Source organism: Diabrotica virgifera, chromosome 7 (assembly GCF_917563875.1).
Source record: "Diabrotica virgifera virgifera chromosome 7, PGI_DIABVI_V3a".
NCBI lineage: Eukaryota > Metazoa > Arthropoda > Insecta > Coleoptera > Chrysomelidae > Diabrotica > Diabrotica virgifera.
In genome coordinates this window covers 204,021,775-204,040,699 of record NC_065449.1, presented here as the reverse complement: position 1 = coordinate 204,040,699, position 18,925 = coordinate 204,021,775, and the positions used below count along the sequence as shown (strand labels likewise).

General features: G+C 31.9%; 1 protein-coding gene across 1 annotated transcript in view; it reads right to left on the bottom strand.

Moving 5' to 3' along the window:
• LOC114326542 (CCR4-NOT transcription complex subunit 6-like) overlaps nt 1-10,472 on the bottom strand; it is a 39,047-nt gene extending 28,575 nt beyond the window's left edge. Inside the window, exon 1 of the mRNA XM_028274936.2 lies at nt 10,356-10,472. The gene's annotated coding sequence lies outside the window, so the exon portion shown is untranslated. The remainder of the gene's footprint in view (nt 1-10,355) is intronic.
• Nucleotides 10,473-18,925: the final 8,453 nt, after the last annotated feature.

Genomic DNA, 18,925 nt, shown 5'->3' with positions numbered 1-18,925 from the left:
ACTTGACAACCGTAAAAATAATAATGTACACATGAATTTTCAAGCTTCGAAAATGCTTATTTTCGCATTTTTCAGATTATAAATCGCTTAAAACTTGAAATCTATCAAGTTTTGAGAAAAATGACAAAAAATATTTTTTGTTTAAGATGACCCAAAAATGCTAAAACATATTTTCGGGAGCAAAAAAGGTGATGTTTTGGATTTACATATTAAAAAACTGATAAAAACAATTTCTGCCTAAAAATTTCGCACTGCACCCTTCTGATTTGTTTACGGAATTGGAACAACCAGACAGGTAGTGTTAACTCCGGACCCCGAATATGTCGTAAGTTCTCGAAACGAACCCTCAGGAAATATAATTAGTGACCCCTGATTTATATTATCATTATTAAGTGTCAACTATTGTATTATTATCTAATACATACTAAATTAGTATTTTAAAAACCTGCAAAACTAGTTTTACAATGCCATAAATCATGAGGTTATCCTTCTTGATCCATAAAGTAGCTTAATCTAATAAATTTATCAACTCAGAAAAGAGTAAATAACCAACAAACATAGTTTTTTAGTAATTTACTATCCTAATTGGGAAATAAGCCACAATTTAAGTTAAAAATGATTTTATTGACGTTTCAACTTCCACTTCGGAAGCGGAATTTTATTAACGACCTCCGAAGTGGAAGTCGAAACGTCAATAAAATCATTTTTCAACCTAAATTGTGGCTTATTTCCCAATTAGAATAGTAAATAACATAAATGCCACAAAGAAATAGCTTCAGAACAATATAGTTGTTTAGTCAAATAAATAAAATTTAGATTATGTTAGCTGTAAGAATCAAGTAAAAAATAAATGAGTACCTACATTGTGAAAGAAATACGAAAAAACAGATCATTGTAATAAATAAAAAAACTTCAGGCCATTGTATCCAAATACTGGTCATCTTTGAGCTAAAATGTTTGAGCTCTTATCAAATTTTGCTTATGATATGTGCAAATTATTCAGTTTACTTTATTAATTTTGATGTTTAACTCTTAAGTGGTCACAAAGGCGTAAAAATTACGCCATTTTTATTTAGAACGTTATCACTTTACATCCAGATGTTAAATAGGCAAGGCCGCTCCTGTATCTTCCTACCACACATGTTTCTACATTAGAGTCTATTAGACAAGGCGAAAACGGCGGGTTCGTTGGGAAAAATATTCCCATGAGTTTCTATAGTTAATCGGTATAACTAGAATTAGAGTCTTATTCATATTGTCACTTTATGCATCCATCTAATACTTATAATAGTCTCACCCTTTTGAATTTTCTTCCCATTCTCGGCTTTCATGAAAAAATTAAAATTGTGGTAAACCGCAGGAATGCTAGTAAGACCCTCTGGGTTTATATATAATAAGTCAAGTAAACAGTTCAATTTTTTGGCATCTTTTGGAAGCAAGTTTGTGTACCTACAGTAGAGGTAATTCTTTAGAATGATCGTTTTTTATTGTATTTCATTGAGACTACATAACCTACAATTATGCAGTGAAAACAGTTTGACTCAAACTTGAAATACCTTCCACTGTTTCTTTCAACGAAGACTACAGTATCTCAACTTACTGTAGTTTTCGCCTGCAAGAGTGTGGGTCAGTAAACTTACTATACACATGCAAATGATTTACTGGTTGCTTTAAAATGCATACCTAATTTACTATACTTTTTTACCAAATAAAACTTAAAAAGAATAATAATACCATACCTTGACCTTTACAACGCTTATATGGGTTGTAATGCACTGTGGCAAAAGTTCACTGCGGGACATATTATGACTTGTAACGCAGTTAACATAAGGCTATAAATATCACTAAATGCAGCGATGGTGTTAATAAAAAAAACTGATGTAGTATTGTTTATTGTATATAGCCATTCTGTTTTTGAGAATAAGAAAATAATATACCGAGATATTTTGGACATAATAAAAAAAGAGAAGGCATGAAACAAATGATAGTAGAAGGAAACATAGCAGACAAAAGATCCAGAGGATGGCTGGACCAAATAATGAACATGACTTGTTAGATACTCATTCTCTGAAGCAAAGCATCACGCACAGGAGAGAGATAATTAGACAGAAAATTACATGACTCCACTACATCCTTATGAATGAGAAAAGATATATGATAGGAGAGATCTAGTAGACAGTAAAATAAATGTACATAAAACAGAATAATCTAGTGAAATTTTGAATGTAAATCAAACTTTAAAAATGTCTATGGTTTTTGGGGCAAAGGACGAAAATCTAAACTTTTATTACACTTGGCTCTATATTATTGAACGGTTCTTTCCTAATTTTTGGTACATTTTCATTGATGTTTATTTCTCATTTTTCAGTGGATTTTTAAATAATCGGGCATTTTTTAATTTGAAATGGAGACTACTAGATAAATAAATAATTATCTTGCACCAATAACACTATTTGTTGTATAGTATAAACATCTAAAATAATTTAAATGATAAAGTATATAATTAATATATGAATGAAAAATTTATCTTCTTAAATGTAAATAAATCAAAATATTGTTTAAGTATATAGTCAGGTATTCTTAAAACTTTGTAAACTTAACCACAACATATTTTATGTATATAAATTATTACTTATTACAAAATAAATAAACAATAACCATACTTCACATTTAAAGGAAATAAAATAAATTTATTAACTTGCATAATATTGTATATTAATTTTTGATTGTTTATGGTCTTTTTACCATAATAGCATAAAAACAAAAAATTAAACTGATAATTGTACACAAAGGAAGCTATGATTTAGTAACTGTAAGCTACTTAAAGAAATCATGCTACAGTACACGCAAAATAAGTATCAATGATTTGAAATTGTTAATTTGGCGATTCCTACAATAATTTTGGAAGAGCAGTTCGATTTTGTTGAAAGTTCAAAGAGCTCTTCATGGTAAACTTTGAAAAGTTCGCAAATATTAGCTTTAATAGGTATTCCAGATTACTTGGCCTTGCCGAAAATAGATATTTATATCACATTAAGTGAACAATCATCATGACGTACTGGTTTGGAAATGTCTTAAAACAGAGGAGGGTAAACAATTGAGGGTGGACAACTGGAGGAGAGCAGTCAGAGGAGACAGAGATACTTGGAGGCAGATGTTAGGGGAGGCCAGGGCCCAACAGAGAAAGAGAGAGTTCTCTGTAATATTGGTATAACTCGTGGTTTATCTTATTCTTCATATACCATTGTCGCAAATGGGTCCCAGTATCCAGTGCCGGATTAACCATTAGGGGCCTCGGCCCCAAAGGGGGCCTCGTAGGGCCCAAAACGAAAAAATAATAATTAGAATTAAGTAAAAACTATAAATCATATATATGTTGAAAAATTCAAATATCGCGCAATACCATAAACTTAGTTTCACACGGAAATCCACAGCTAGTGAAGCTGCAACCAATGAAAACTCACGTGATGAAATAGAAATAGCTGAGGCAAACATAACTTCCGTAACTGAAGAAGATGAAAAAACATACAATGACAGTTATATTCCAGTTCAAAAAAAGAACCCGAAACTGAAACTAAGTTAGAAATTGAAGTTAAAGGTAAATTCGGCCCAGAATTCGAAAACAACATAGGATTATGGAATACCATAACTGAAGAAATATGCAAATTTTGGATTGGGAAAGGTTCTTCAGAATGTAAAAATCTCGATGGAAGTTTCTCAGCATCAAAAAGAAATTTTGAGGGCATCACAAGATTTTTTACACAATCTATGGTTTTTTGAAAATATATCAGTGTAACAAAAATTAAAAGAGATTTACTAACATACTCTCCCTCAAATGGAAATGTTTACTGCTCTCCATGTATACTTTTTGGCGAACGTTTGACGAACACTCATCAACAGGCAGCGCCTTCATGGTCGAATTCACAGTTCTTTGAATTTGAAATTGAATTTAATCAAGAACGAGATTACTGGATTCAAGTTCTGAAAAGAGTAGTATCTGTGGTTAAGTTTCTATCTTTTCACGGATTAGCGTTTAGAAGTGATACAGACATCCTTCGTTCACAAAATAATGGGAACTACTTAGGCATTTTAGAGCTACTTGCAAAATATGATCTTCTTTAAGCTCTCATTTACCTAAGTATGGCAATAACGGTACTGAAAGCCTTCTTACTTATCTCCAAAGATCTGGGAAGAAATAATAGAAGTAATGGGAAAACACGTTTTGAATACAATTGTAAAAGGAAGCCAAATACTACTCCTTAAGTGTCGATTCAATATCAGATTTGTCTCATATTGACCAGTTGACTATTTATTAAGATATGTAAATCCAACTGATGGTAAAGTCTATGAGGGTTTTATCACAGTCATACCCACAAGTAGCCATACTGGAGAAAATCTTTCTTGCTGTTTTAATCGTTTAAAACGACTGTTGCATTGATAACGACATGAGGGGACAATCATTCAACAAACATGTCAGTCAAATATAATGGTATCCAGGCTCATTTATCTAAGATTAACAAACTTGCAATTTACATTCCTTTTGCCGCACACTCGCTTAAATTAATTTAGTTGGAGTAAGTGCTCCTGAAAGTTGTGTTGGAGCAATATCGTATTTTGGGTATGTTCAGTCCATGTAAAATTTTTTTTCAGCCTTTACCCACCTTTGGAAAGTTATGATCAAATGCTTAAATGAAACCGCACTAAGCGATCACATTCGCCATGATTTAGTCATTAAAAGAACACGCAGCATTAGATGGAGTGCAAAGGCTGACGTAGCAAGAGCTTTGTCTAAAGGTTACAACGTCTTTAAATCTGCTGTGCATTCTCTTGTGAAAACACTAATCAAACGGATGAAATAGTTCAAGAGGCTAAAAGTGTTTGTTGAAAGAAATGTCAAAAAAGAAACATTCGTAATCAATGAGTTTTGGCATTTTGGGCAACATTTTAGAATGCATCAACGCTGTCAGTAAATCATTACATATACAGAGAAAAGAGATTGCACTTAAAACTGCAGATGGAGATGGAGGGGTAACCGAGGTGGTTTTGGAGGGAGAAGGCATAGAGGCCTTAAGGGGTCTCATAGCTTGGGTTGCCTAGGGGCCTCAAGATTCTTAATCCGGGACTGCCAGTATCCTCCTTAATTTCTTTCTTTCATAAGTACTAATAAGGTTTATTGTCTTTTCAGTCATGATCCACGTTTCTACACCATATGTTGCTATTGGCTGTAAATGATTTTATATATTTTAACCTTTACTTCCCTATGGATGTCTTTGGATCCAAAGACCTGTGACAGAGACAGAGAGAAGTATGCTTTCTTAGCAAGCATTATTGTTCTACTAGGTACTTCTATTTAGTGTCGTCTATTGTTAAGTTCTGCCAGTTTTGGTACATTTTCATTGATGTTTATTTCTCACTTTTCAGTAGGTCTATAATAAAGCATTTTCTAATTTGAAATGGAGACTACTAGATAAATAAGTACAGTCAAACCTGCCATATCTGGATCAATGTGGCGACAGACCATTCCGGATATGAAAAAATCCGGATATCAAGACCACTACTTCTTTTACAGTCTCTTAAACGTTTTCTCCTTCATACATTCCAGTAATCAACGCCGTCAATAACTTTCGTCGATAGACACGTTTTATAGATTCTATAATACATTATTTCGCCATCTTTTAGTTCTTCTTTTAGTGCGTTGTCCAACAGCAGGACTGCATTTCTCGGTAGATTTCGGTAGATCCGGACGGCGCAGAACCGTCCGGATATGGGGAGGTCCGGATATGACAGGTCCGGATATGGCAGGTTGTACTGTACTTATATTGGACAAATACCACTATTTTTTGTATAGTTACAAATCTACTAAAATAACTGAAATTATAAAGGATATACCTAATTAAATTATGAATGAAAAATATATCTTATTAGGTAAATGTAAATAAGTCAAAATATTGTTTAAATGGTCAGGTACTCTTAAAACTAGGTAAAACTAAACAAAACACATCTTATTTACTTATATAAATTATTACTATTACAAAATAAATAAACAAACAATATCCATATGGGTTGTGAATGTGAAATAAAAGTAAAAATTTATTAATTTGCATATTTTTATATTTTAGTTGTTCACAGTTTATCATCTTTTTGTCACTTATAACTACATAAAAACAAAAAAATTAAATAGTTAACTGTACACAAAGAAAGCTATGATTTGGTAACTGAAAGTTCCTACGTAAAGAAATCATGATACAGTACAGTGGAACCCCGATAAGTCGGCCCCCGATAACCCGGAACTCCGGCTAACCCGGACCGATTTTTATCAGACAAACATTTCAACAATAAAAATGTATTGCTGTTACAAAATCTCGTGAACCTAATTCATTCATTTGGTGACGTCAATATACGAACGAAACGATTGATGAATCCGACATTACTGAAAATATCAGGGTGCAGATGGGACCCTGTCGCGCAATTCGCAGCAAATAAAATAGTCGTATGTTTTTGGCTTCATTTTATTTCGGTTATACATACGCATTTTAAAGGTTCACGAGGTTTTGTACCAACTCTATGTAATATAATATTTGAGAGATAATGGAACCGGATTGAACTACATATAACATAGTAAAAATGACTCATGGTACACCACATTCATTGTCGAAAACAACATGCACCTGTATTATCCTTTATTTTTTTGAAACTGTCTGTGTTAGCATTGTTTAGAAAAGACTATTAAAATTCTTTTTTTAACAATGGTCTTAGTCATCACTTTTATTAAATAACATAACATCAGAGACGGTATTATGTGTAGTAAAGTCCTATTATTGTTCGCTTCGGTTTTGTAATCGTTCGTAAATTTATTCAGATTTTGTGTTTGCGTGTCTTTTGTCTATAAGGGCAACAAAACGTAAAAATGTTGTAGTGGCAATGGAAAAGAAACTAGAAGCATTAAGTAGAATTGATAAAGGTGAATCTTGCAGCATTATATTATGGTGTCGGTACATCTACAGTATCGGATTGGAAGAAAAATAGAACTAAAATCGAAGAATTTTTTTTTCAAAATGATAACAAAAGACAGTTTAATCGGTGCAAAGTTAATAAAGCTAAGAATGAGACTTTTGACGACGTTTTGTATGTGTGGTTTTGTGTGGAATGCGAACGTGGTTTACCAGTGTCTGTGTGACAATTATAACGGAGTTTATCTGTAAGCATACCATATTTTATTAATTTTTACCATTTTCTCCGGCTAACCCGGATTTTCGATAACCCGGATCGGCCGCGGTCCCAATTAATCCGAGTTAACGGGGTTCCACTGTACTTGCAAAAGAATTATCAATGATTTGAAATTGTTAATTTGGTGATTGCTACAATAATTTTGCAAGAGCAGTTCGATTTTGTTGAAAGTTCAAAGAACTCTTCATGACCCTGTAAACAAATGACTACCAAAGCCAGAGGGCATATAAGTAAACTTTGAAAAGTTCGCAAATATTAGCTTTCGGTATTCCATATTATTTGGCCTCGCCGAAAATAGATATTTGTGTCACATTATGTGAACAAACATCGTGAAGTACTGGTTTGGAAAGGTCTGAACATGTTAATCGCCCAAATAAAGCAAAAAATATCCGACCTGCATGCCCAACTTAGACAGACTTTAATGTTTGCCCTAGTAGTGAAGGTTTCTGTATGAGTGTAGGAGCATGTACAGCCACGGGATCTAAAACCCATCTGTCGGGTGTCATTGCGATTAATGTGTTAACATTGTGGCTGCATTATGGGACAAATAGACCTTGTACTACATTAATGGTTGGCTGCATTGAATGTGTCATAACGCCCGGGGCAAATGGGGTATATGGGACATATTATGTGCCTGGTAACATACTCAACAGAAATTTATAAAAAATATCTCTAAACACAGCCAAGGTGTTAAAAAAGAAGACATCAACATTATTGGTTATTATGAACAAATGATAGTAGAAGGCAATGTAGCAGACAAAAGATCCAAAGGAAGATCTCAAGTACTATGGCCTGACCAAGTAAAGGATACGACTAATTACTCATTATCCGAAGCAAAACATCATGAACATGAGGAGTGATAATTGTGACAGAAATAGTCAAACAAATTACATGACACCACTATATCCTTACAAAGAGGAAACTATAGAAGAGGGAGGAGAGCAGAGATCTAGTAGATTGTAAAATAAATGAACAGATAAAAGCAGATTAATCTAATGAAATTTAGATGTAAATCAAACTTTAAAAATGTCTATGGTTTTTAGATAAAGTATGGGAATCAAAACTTTTACTACAATCTCTATAATTTGAATGACTTTTTCCTAATTTTGGGTACATTTTCACTGTTGTTTATTTCTCACTTTTCAGTAGATTTTTAAATAATAGGGGATTTTTTAATTTGAAAAGGAGACTACTAAATAAATAAATAAATGCACAAATACCCCCATTTTTTTGTATAGTATACACATCTACTAAAATAACTCAACCCCTTAAGAAACTAGCCCCTAAATAATTCGTCTTGCACTTGTATCTAAAATAATCAACCCCGTTTTGGGCTATTTAGTGGGAACTAAGCGATTGATTTAGTTATTTCAAGGTGGGCTTTTGGAATTTGAATAAATTTAGATGTAGTAGTTGTTATAAAGTTGTATGGCATCAATAAATCAGTGGAAGAGAGCTTGTAAATGACCTCAGTGTGTAAACAACACATGTTGCGTCCCTCTGTGTATATGTAAAGACATTTTACGAAATTGAATAGTTATTTTATTTATTATGAATTCTAGCCAAGGTATAGTGAAGATTCAGATGACAGATTGCTGAATTAGTTTGCTGGGAATGGCTTTTAGATGAAAAACGAACATGAAAAACTCTAGGCAAGGTAGTCAACAAAACCTCTTCCACATCAAAGAGATATCTCAGGGTAGTTGTTATTACAGTAGACTCCCTCCATAACAAGAACTGAAATGGCAGACTAATTACCTCTTTATATAACGAGCCGATCTCGTTATATCAGACAACAATAATATTGTGCATACATATGAATATGTAGTTTTCTAAAACATTTACTTATGTTAGTGAAGCCATTCTGAGCAATATAAGATGCTAAATATTGATTGAATGTTGCTTTTGACCGAGTCAGTGGACAAACAGGATGAAGTTGACAGGATGCGGGGTTTATTACATCACTGACCTCAATAAGCACACAGATTTTAGGCATTTTTGAATACAGGCAGCTGGGATATTTATTTATAGCCATCACCGCTCCAAAAACAGGTAAAAACATGTTCTTTGACCTCATTTTCCCTCGTTATATCCAAATATGCCTTGTTATGGAGGGTTAAAGTTTAATAGGAATTTCATGGGACACCTAATGTACCTCGTTATAAGTGAAACCTCATAATACTCGTGTTCGTTATAGAGAGAGTATACTGTATAATATATCTTCACCCCTTAAAAAAAATAAAAAACAAAGCAAAAATCAACATTGTATGACATTTTTCAATTCTGCAAGAAGTGAAGAAGCAAGGGCATTAATAAAATGAATTTTTTGGGGCCGTTTTTGGAAAAATAAATGGTTTGTTAAGGGGTTAAAGGATAAAGTATATAATTAATTTATGAATGAAAAATATATATCTTGTCAAATGTAAATAAGTAAGTTAAAATATGGTTTAAATGTGTCAGGTCTTCTTAAAAAATTGGATAAAACTAAACAAAACACATCTGATTTAGGTATATAAATTATTACTATTACAAAATAAATAAACAAACAATAACCATATGGGTTGTGAATGTGAAATAAAAGTAAAAATATATTAATTTGCATACTTTTATACATTAATATTTGATAGTTTATCGTCTTTTTACTATAACATAAAAACAAAAAAATTAAATAGCTAACTGTACACAAAGAAAGCTATGATTTGGTAACTGAAAGCTCCTAGGTAAAGAAATCATGGTACAATACGTGCAAAAGAAGTACCAATGATTTGAAATTGTTAATTTGGCGATTGGTACAATAATTTTGCAAGAGCAGTTCGATTTTGTTGAAAGTTCAAAGAACTCTTCATGACCCTGTAAACAAATGACTACCAAAGCCAGAGGGCATATAAGTAAACTTTGAAAAGTTCGCAAATATTAGCTTTCGGTATTCCAGATTATTTGGCCTCGCCGAAAATAGATATTTGTATCACATTATGTGAACAAACATCGTGACGTACTGGTTTGGAAAGGTCTTAAAAAAGAAGTCATCAACATTATTGGTTATTATGTTGTATATTATGACACCGAGACTTATTTTAGGAGCGGGTAATGTGAGGTACTTTGCATTAATGAAGTAAAATCCTGCTTACCTTCATCTAATCCTAAATTAATAAATGTAACAGATATGTACAGTTAATTCGTTTTTCCAATTTTTACACCTTATACACACAACACCGCACTCTCGAAAAGCACACGCAGGCCTACCAACCAAAACTACTATTTTGACAGCTGGTCGTTTTAAAAGTTCCTATTTTTTTTTTAAAGTACACATTTTAAAAGCGACTTTAAAATATGGACAGCATAAAGTGTTATATTTTATGATAGTTATTCATATGAGGAAAAATATATTTTTAAAAAGGTTATATTCTTTATAAGTCATGGATAGAGATATTAAATTTTTAAATGGTAAGAATTTATAGTGTGCTTTGTCCTTGTGGTGCTCTCTCACGAACAAAAGATGAACTAGTAGCGTTACTGTGAAAGATTCCGCAGCATTCTTCAATGCAAAGAAATTATTTTTATGGTGTATAATTTAAAATTTCTTCATAAAAAATTAATCAGTAAAAATACACTGGTTTTTGATAAAAAAAAGTATAAACCCTTTGGAGTTATGTTTCTTTATTATACCAGGGAAGTAACGATTGTTCAATTTGATAGGTACAGGATACAGGTATCTAACAACTGCTTTTGATTTTGGTGATATCATTATGTAATAGGGCTTTTCATCGACTGTCATTTGTTTCGAGCTTCTGTCATGTGTCACATAATATTAATATATCTACGCCATACGTCTTTGGTTTGTATCATTCCAGATACCAATAACGTATGACGTAGATATATTAATATTATGTGACACATGACAGAAGCTCGAAACAAATGACTGTGAATGAAAAGCCCTATTTAGTCCTTTCTCGTTGAAAACAACATATATATATATATATATATATATATATATATATATATATATATATATATATATATATATATATATATATATATATATATAGTGACTGTACACCCCGATATGGGGCTAAGTCGCGTAAGCTTTCTAGATCCTATTTCTTAGGAGGATCAGTCCCTTTTGCTTATGTTATCTTCTTAACGATTTCTCTCCATTTTTTCCTATCTCTAGTTTTTCCCCGCCATTCTCTGACTCCTGCGTTTTTTAAGTCTTCTTCAACTTCTTGCAACCACTTTGATCTTGGTCTTCCTCTTTTCTTTCTTCCTCCTGGATTCCATTCTATCATAGCATATGTCACTGCTTCATCTCCTGCCCGCCAGATGTGACCTAACCATCTAACTCTGCATTGCTTTATTTTGGTCACGATATCTTCTTTTAGTACTTTCTTAATCTCTGCATTTGTTCGGCTTCGATATTCATTTTGCTCTGTTCTGATTGGTCCCAGTATGGTTCTCATGATCTTTCTCTCCACTATTCTTAAGTTTTCTTCATCTTTTTTAGTCATCGTCATTGTTTCTGCTGCGTATAATAATATTGGTCTAATTATGGTGTTATACATTCTCATCTTGGTTTTAATAGACAGTATTTTGCTTTTAAGTAGTGTTTTATTTGCAAAATAAGCTTTATTCGCTGCCAATATTTTTTCTTTTATTTCTGGTATTCTTTCACCCGTTTTGCTTATTGTCACTCCTAGGTATTTGAAATGTTCTACATCTTCAAACTCTGAATTTCCTATTTTGGTTTTTCCTTTTATTGCTGGTTTCCCTAGTCTTAATATTTTCGTCTTTTCTTCATTTAATGTGAGTCCCATTGTCTCCCCTTTCTCTTTTATTTCTTCTAGCATTTCTTTCATTATGTTTCTATTTTTTGCAATAATAACAATGTCGTCTGCATATGCGATTATTTGTCCACCTCTTGTTCTTAGGTTTCCTTTGTTTATATTTCGTAGTACATATTCTAAAGCTAGATTAAACAGTGTCGTGGATAAGGCATCCCCTTGTTTCACTCCTTTATTTATAATGAATTCATCTGTCTCGCCTCTTTGCGTCTTTATGCTAATTTTGGTAGTTCGCATTGTCATATTTATTAATTTTCTGAGTTTATGTGGGATTTTTAATTTTTCCAGGGCAATCATTAGTTGTTTTCTCTTAATCGAATCAAATGCCTGTTTGAAATCGATGAATAGCATTTCTAATTGCAGTTTGTATTCATTTGCTTTTTCCATTATTTGTTTTATTGTGTGTATAGCATCTATTGTTGATCTTCCTTCTGTGAATCCACATTGGTACTGTCCCACTCTCTTCTTCGTGATCTTTGACAATCTTTTTCTTATTATCGAAGTCAATATTTTATATGTTGTGCTTAGTAGTGTTATTCCTCTATAATTTTCACAAATTTGTTGGTCTCCCTTTTTATGTATTGTTATTACCTGCCCTATCTCCCAGTCCTCTGGCATCTTCTCTTCCTTCCATATATTTTTCAATAGTGATAGTATTTTTTCCTTCAGTTCCTTTCCTCCATATTTTATAAGTTCCATGTTAATTTCGTCTTTTCCTGGAGCTTTTCCATTTTTGCTCTTCTGTATTACTTCCTCGAGTTCATCTATTGTTGGCTCTTTTGAGACTGCAATGTGTATTTCGTCTGCATCTTCGTCCACCGTTTCCTCTTCGTGCATTTCTTCTCCAGTGTATTCCTCCGTCAAGAGTTCTCTGTAGTGATCTGCCCATACCTGCCTATATTCAGTGTCTTCTACAATGACTATTCCCTCTTTATTTTTTATTCCGTTTGTTTTACCTTTGTATTTTTTGGTTTGTTCTTTAATATTTTTATAGAAATGTTTCGTGTTTCTATTTGTTCTTTCCTGTTCTATTTCTTGCATCTTTTCATCTGCCCATCTTCTTTTATTTTGTCTTATAATTTTCTTAGCGTCCTTTCTTAATTTTTCATAACTTTCTCTGTCTTCCTCTTTATCCGTTCTCAGCCATTTAATTCTTGCTTGCACCTTTTGTGCTGTTAGTTCTTTACATTCGTTGTTATACCATTCGTTTTTTGTTTTCTTCTGGTGTTTGCCTACCTGCTTTTTTGCAGCTTCTTCTATTGACTTTTTGATCATGTCCCATTCTGATTTGATGTCCTCTGCTTTATATTTCTCTCTTATTTGCACTGTTACTTCTTCTTCATATTTTTTTCTAATATCTGCATTCTGCAATTTATTGACATTCCATTTTTTCTGTTGATTTTTCTGTTTAGTTTGGATTTTAACTTTTTGTCTTATGGTGGCTGCGACCATATAGTGGTCTGAATCCGCACACGCACCTCTGAAAGTTCTCACGTCCTTCATTGAAGATTGTTTTCTTTTGTTTATTAGTATGTGATCTATTTGGCTATACGTTTTCTGATCAGGTGACCTCCATGTTACTTTATGCATTTTAGGGTGTTCAAATTTTGTTGAGCTTATTATCATGTTTGTTCTTGTTGCTAGGTTACATAGTCTTAGCCCATTATCATTAGTGTTTTTGTGTACGGTGTGTTTTCCTGCAATTTGCTGTAAAAAATCTTCTTTTCCAATCTGGGCATTGAGGTCTCCTAGTATAATTATAACATCTTCTTTGGGTATTTTTTCCATCTCTTCTTCTATCTTATCATAAAAATTGTCTTTATCGTCTGTGTTGCTTGTTTCTGTAGGTGCGTATAGGTTTAATAGTGATATATTGAATGGTTTATTATTTATTCTTACATACGCAATTCTTTCACATATCGGTTTAAAGTTTATGACTTTTTCTCTAAGCTGTCCTAGAATCATGAATCCCACTCCTTTTTGTCCTTGCTTCTTTCCTCCTGAGTATAATAGTGTAAAGTCTTGTTTATCAATCTGTCCTTGTCCCTCCCACCGTATCTCTTGCAGTGCTGCAATATCTATTTTATACTTTGCTAGTTCTTTGCTTATTTCTAGCATTTTTCCTGGTGCCAACATCGTTCTTATATTCCATGTGCTTATTTTCAGTTCTTTATGTTTTTTATTTTTTTGTTTTCGTCTTGTATTTTTGTTTCCTTGTCTGCTCTTATTTATTTCTTTTTTGTGATACATCAATTTATCTGCACTCATTTCCTTTTTATTTGCCTCGTCCATCGCCAAATAAGTATTGTCTTGTATTCTCTCATCAGTTGCTAGTTTTTTGAAACGTTTTGAAAAACCTCATCCAACTGATTCTTGTTCTTATTCCATTTCCTCTCCCGTCCATCTATTATCAATTTGTTGTGCTTAATTTGGACGCGTTTTCCTTTCTTTATTTCATCATTTGCTATTTTGACTATTTCTTTTTGTATTTGTAATTCCTCTTTCGTTAAATCATTGTTTATATATATTCTTTCTTCTTTTACTTCTTTAAGTTTTCTTTTATTTTCCATTACTTTTATTTTTTCCTCTTTGTTTGGCAATCTGACTAAACATGTTTTGTTTCCTAATTTCACAGCTTCTTCTATCTTTATATTAATATCTAGTTCTTTTTTCATAAAGTTCTCCATTGTTTCTTTTAGTAATCTTCTATCTCCCGTATCTATTGTCATTCCCTGTACTATAACATTATTTTTTTTTCTTGCTCTATCGAGTCTTTCAAGGCGCACTTTTACATCTTCCAGTTCCTTTTTCATGTGTTCATTTTCTCTTCGCACTTCACCATTCTCTTGTCTTAATTCTTCTAATTCAATTCGGAGTTCCCTCATTTGTTCTCTGTATTGCCTTTGCTCCTCTTTAATTTCTTTTACGTGAATTTTCAGATCTTGTGTCTCTTTCGTTAAGTTTGCCATCATATTTAATATTTGGTCTAGTTTGTCTTCCTCTGTGTTCCTTTTATCTGGGGTTCTTGATACTTTTTTGCTTTTCGAAAAAGACTGCTCTTCATTTTCTCTATATCTTTTCCGATTATCGTCGGATGTGTAATCGTCGGGGTTCATTTTCTTACCGAAATTGCTCGCGATAAAATCACCCTCCCCACCTATCGCGCCAGAGGAAGATGATTTTCTCAAGCAATATGTTTCTCTTTCGAATGTGTTACCCCTAAATTGAATTAAATTAAATTAAATTATTTTACGTTATTTTGGAGCAGTTCGATTCAACAGTTCCCACCTTTAACTTTCAAAATTCCAGTTTCTGGAGCTTGTAATCAACGTTCTAATGATCTACTTTTTTGGCTTGATGTTGAATTAAATTGTATTTGTTGTTTTAAGTTTATGTATTGTATTTAATATTATTGTACTTACAGTCTGTTTCAAAAGTTTATTTCTATAACTTCACTTAACACTAATCGTCTTTGACACACTGTAACTAAAATCACTTTAGAAACTATTTCTTATTCGCCAAAAAATTGAATTTTTAGAGAGCCTGATTTTTCACGTGTTGATCTGCCCACATGATTTTGTGATAATATGTTGAAAACAACATATTATCACAAAATCATGCAAATCTGGCAACATGCAAATTTGTTAATAATTTTTAAGCAAGATGGTGAAAAAAAATTTATTCAGAATATTTTTCCGCACATACCTATATTTACGCATATTACATACAATGTTATATACATGCAAAGGTTAAAAATAGTGTAGCGACCGCTTGACTAGCAATTAAAAAACAAAGGGGTTTTCGATATTGTATTGCAAAAATCGCTTCGGGACTTCATCAATCGATAATACCTTGGTATCATTGAAGTTTTCGGTGCTTTACATAGATAGTTTTAGTTTTTGAGGGCTAAAAATGGCTGATTTTGCAATTTTTAAATTTTCAATCGTTATATCTCGAAAACTATCACATTTATAGAAAAGTCACTTAAGATGTTTTCTATTTGGAATGATCCAAAAAAACGTAAAAAAATTGTCCTATGCAAAAAATTAGTTTTAGGAAAAAACAAAAAACAAACGTTTAAACAAATTTGACTTTTTGATCCTGGCAACATACAAATTTTTTTAAGAGGGGATACTTTCAAACAAGGTGGTTACAGAAAATTGAATCGAAATATTTTTCCGCACATAATATATTTACGCATGTTACATTATACATACAACGGTTGCCAATCAAGCGCCCGCTTGATTGGAAATTAAAAAACAAAGGGGGTTTCGATATTGTATTGGAAAAAACTCTTCGAGATTTCATCAATCGATGTTCCAAGATTATATTCTTACCTTGAAAACATCGAAATTTTCAGTTTTTCACATAGTTTCTGAGGGTTAAAAATGGCCGATTTCGCAATTTTTAAATTTTTAATCGCTTATATGTCAAAAACTATCAACTTTAGAGAAAAGTCACTAAAGACCTTTTCTGTTTAAAGTGATCCAAAAAATCTAAAAAAAACTTTTTTCGATGCAAAAAAATAATTTTAGGAAAAAAACAAAAAAAAAAAACGTTTAAAAAATTTTGACCCACTTTTGGACCTGGCAACATGCAAATTTGTTAAAAGGAGTCCTTTTTGAGTAAGATTGTGCAAAAAATCCGAATCGAAATATTTTTCCTAGCGGATTCGCAGTGGCTTTCTGGCCTAATACTTAAATAAAGAAGAATAAATAAGGCCAATGACTAGAAACACCGCCAACTTACATTATTATGCTTCCAATTGGATATCTCCTTTTTTTTTTTTCAAAAAAATGTATTGATTTTTAACCGGAACTTTTTTATTTTTATCTTAGAAAGTTTGGTAAAACAGAATTTTGTTGGTTTTTACAAGATCTATCAGGCTATTAGTATTAAATTCTTTTAAAATCCTCAGTCACAAAAACAGATGTCATTGAAAGGGTTATAGACAAGTAAGGATCTGTTTTTAGGTGGATGTGAGAGGTGGCATTCAGATTTTTGCGGATAAAGTTAGGTGATAACTTCCTTAATAATAATTGATTTATGTTCCTTCTCAAATATGCCCGGAACATTAATAAAAAAAAATAAAATATTTAAAAATTTCAAAAAATTTCGTTTTTTTTTCTACTTTTTTTTGCTTATAACTTTAAAACCATTCATTTTGGAACATAGTCGTGCAGGAATAAAACAAAGATAATTAAATTTTCTATCACATGCGATTAGTTAAAAATGTCTTAATTTACCACCCTTGCTGCAAAATAGCAATAAATATAAAATAAGGGGGCAAAACAAGCCTGTCTTTATTCAATGATTTTCCATCACTTAGGTTACACTTGGAACCTTCCTAATTCGCTTAGAAAATTTTTGTAATGTGCTAAAACCGTACACCAAATTTCATTAAAATTGACTTACTAGATTTTAAATAATAATTTTGCAATCTAAACTTTTTTTAAAAAATTAATTTTTTTTAAAATCTTGCACAACAAAAACTAGAATATACAAAGATTTGTCAATTTTTTTACATATAAAGAAGCACTCCACCTATCTAATGCACTTTACAGAATTGAAAGCGGATTGTTTAAGCAGCCTCAGCATTGTTTTAAAGTTATAAACAATTTTTTGGCTTATAAACAAATTAGTCCTGTGGCCAGGAGGGGGTGCTATGGGCTCCTTTATTTAGATAGACTTACCCAAGATTTTTATGTATTTTTTGACCTGTAGAGCACGATTTTTTTGGGTAACAGTTGATCCGGATGTCGATAAGATTGTTATAAACAAAGAACTTGAGGAATTACATAACATCGATTTTTCGCAAAATAAAACATTTTTTTGTATTTCTTGGGTAATTCTAAGCAAAAAATGTTCTTACAAGTTTTTTCGTAGGATGCATAGTTTTCGAGATAAACGCAGTGAAACTTTCAAAAATTCGAAAAATTGCAATTTTTGAACGCGAATAAATGATTAAAAAATAAAATAGCAATTCTGCTGACAGCATTTGAAAGTTTAAGTCAAATTATACCAGTTTTAATTATTTGCATTGCTAAAAATTAATTTTTTTATTTTTAAACAAAGCTATTTGTTTATAAGCCAAAAAATTGTTTATAAGTTCAAAACATTACTGAGGCCCCTTAAATAATCCGATTTTAATTCTGTAAAGTGTATTAGATAGGTAGAGCACCTCTTTATAAAATATGTTAAAAAATTAGACAACTTATAAATGGTCTACTTTTTGTTCAGAAAGATTTTAAAAAATTTGAACTTTTTTAAAAACATTTAGATTGCAAACTTATTATGCAAAATCTATTAAGTCGATTTTAATGAAATTTGGTAGACGGTTTAAGTATATTACAAAGAATTTCTTAAGCGAATTACTAAGGTTCTGAGTGCCACCAAAGTGGTTAAAAACATTGAATAACAACAGGCGTATTTTGCCCCCTTATTTTGTATTTATTGCTATATTGCAGAAAAGGTAATACGTTAAGACATTTTTGACCTGTCGTATATCATACAAAATTCAATTATCTTTATTTTATTTCTCTACGACTTTGTTCCAAAAGGAATCGTTTTAAAGTTATAAGCAAAGAAAGCAGAAAAAAATCGACGTTTTTCGAAATTTTTAAATATTTTAATTTTTTTATTAATGTTCCGGGCATATTTGAGAAGGAGCATAAGTCAATTATTATTACTGAAGGTGTCACCTAACTTTATCTGCAAAAATCCGAATGCCACCTTTCACATCCAAAAATAGACGTTTTTTCACAGATCCTTACTGGTCTATTAGTAAAGTTGGTTTTTGCATGTTATTACAAGTTTTAATTTTTGCAAACCAATTTTTTTGGGAATTAAATAAGCTACAA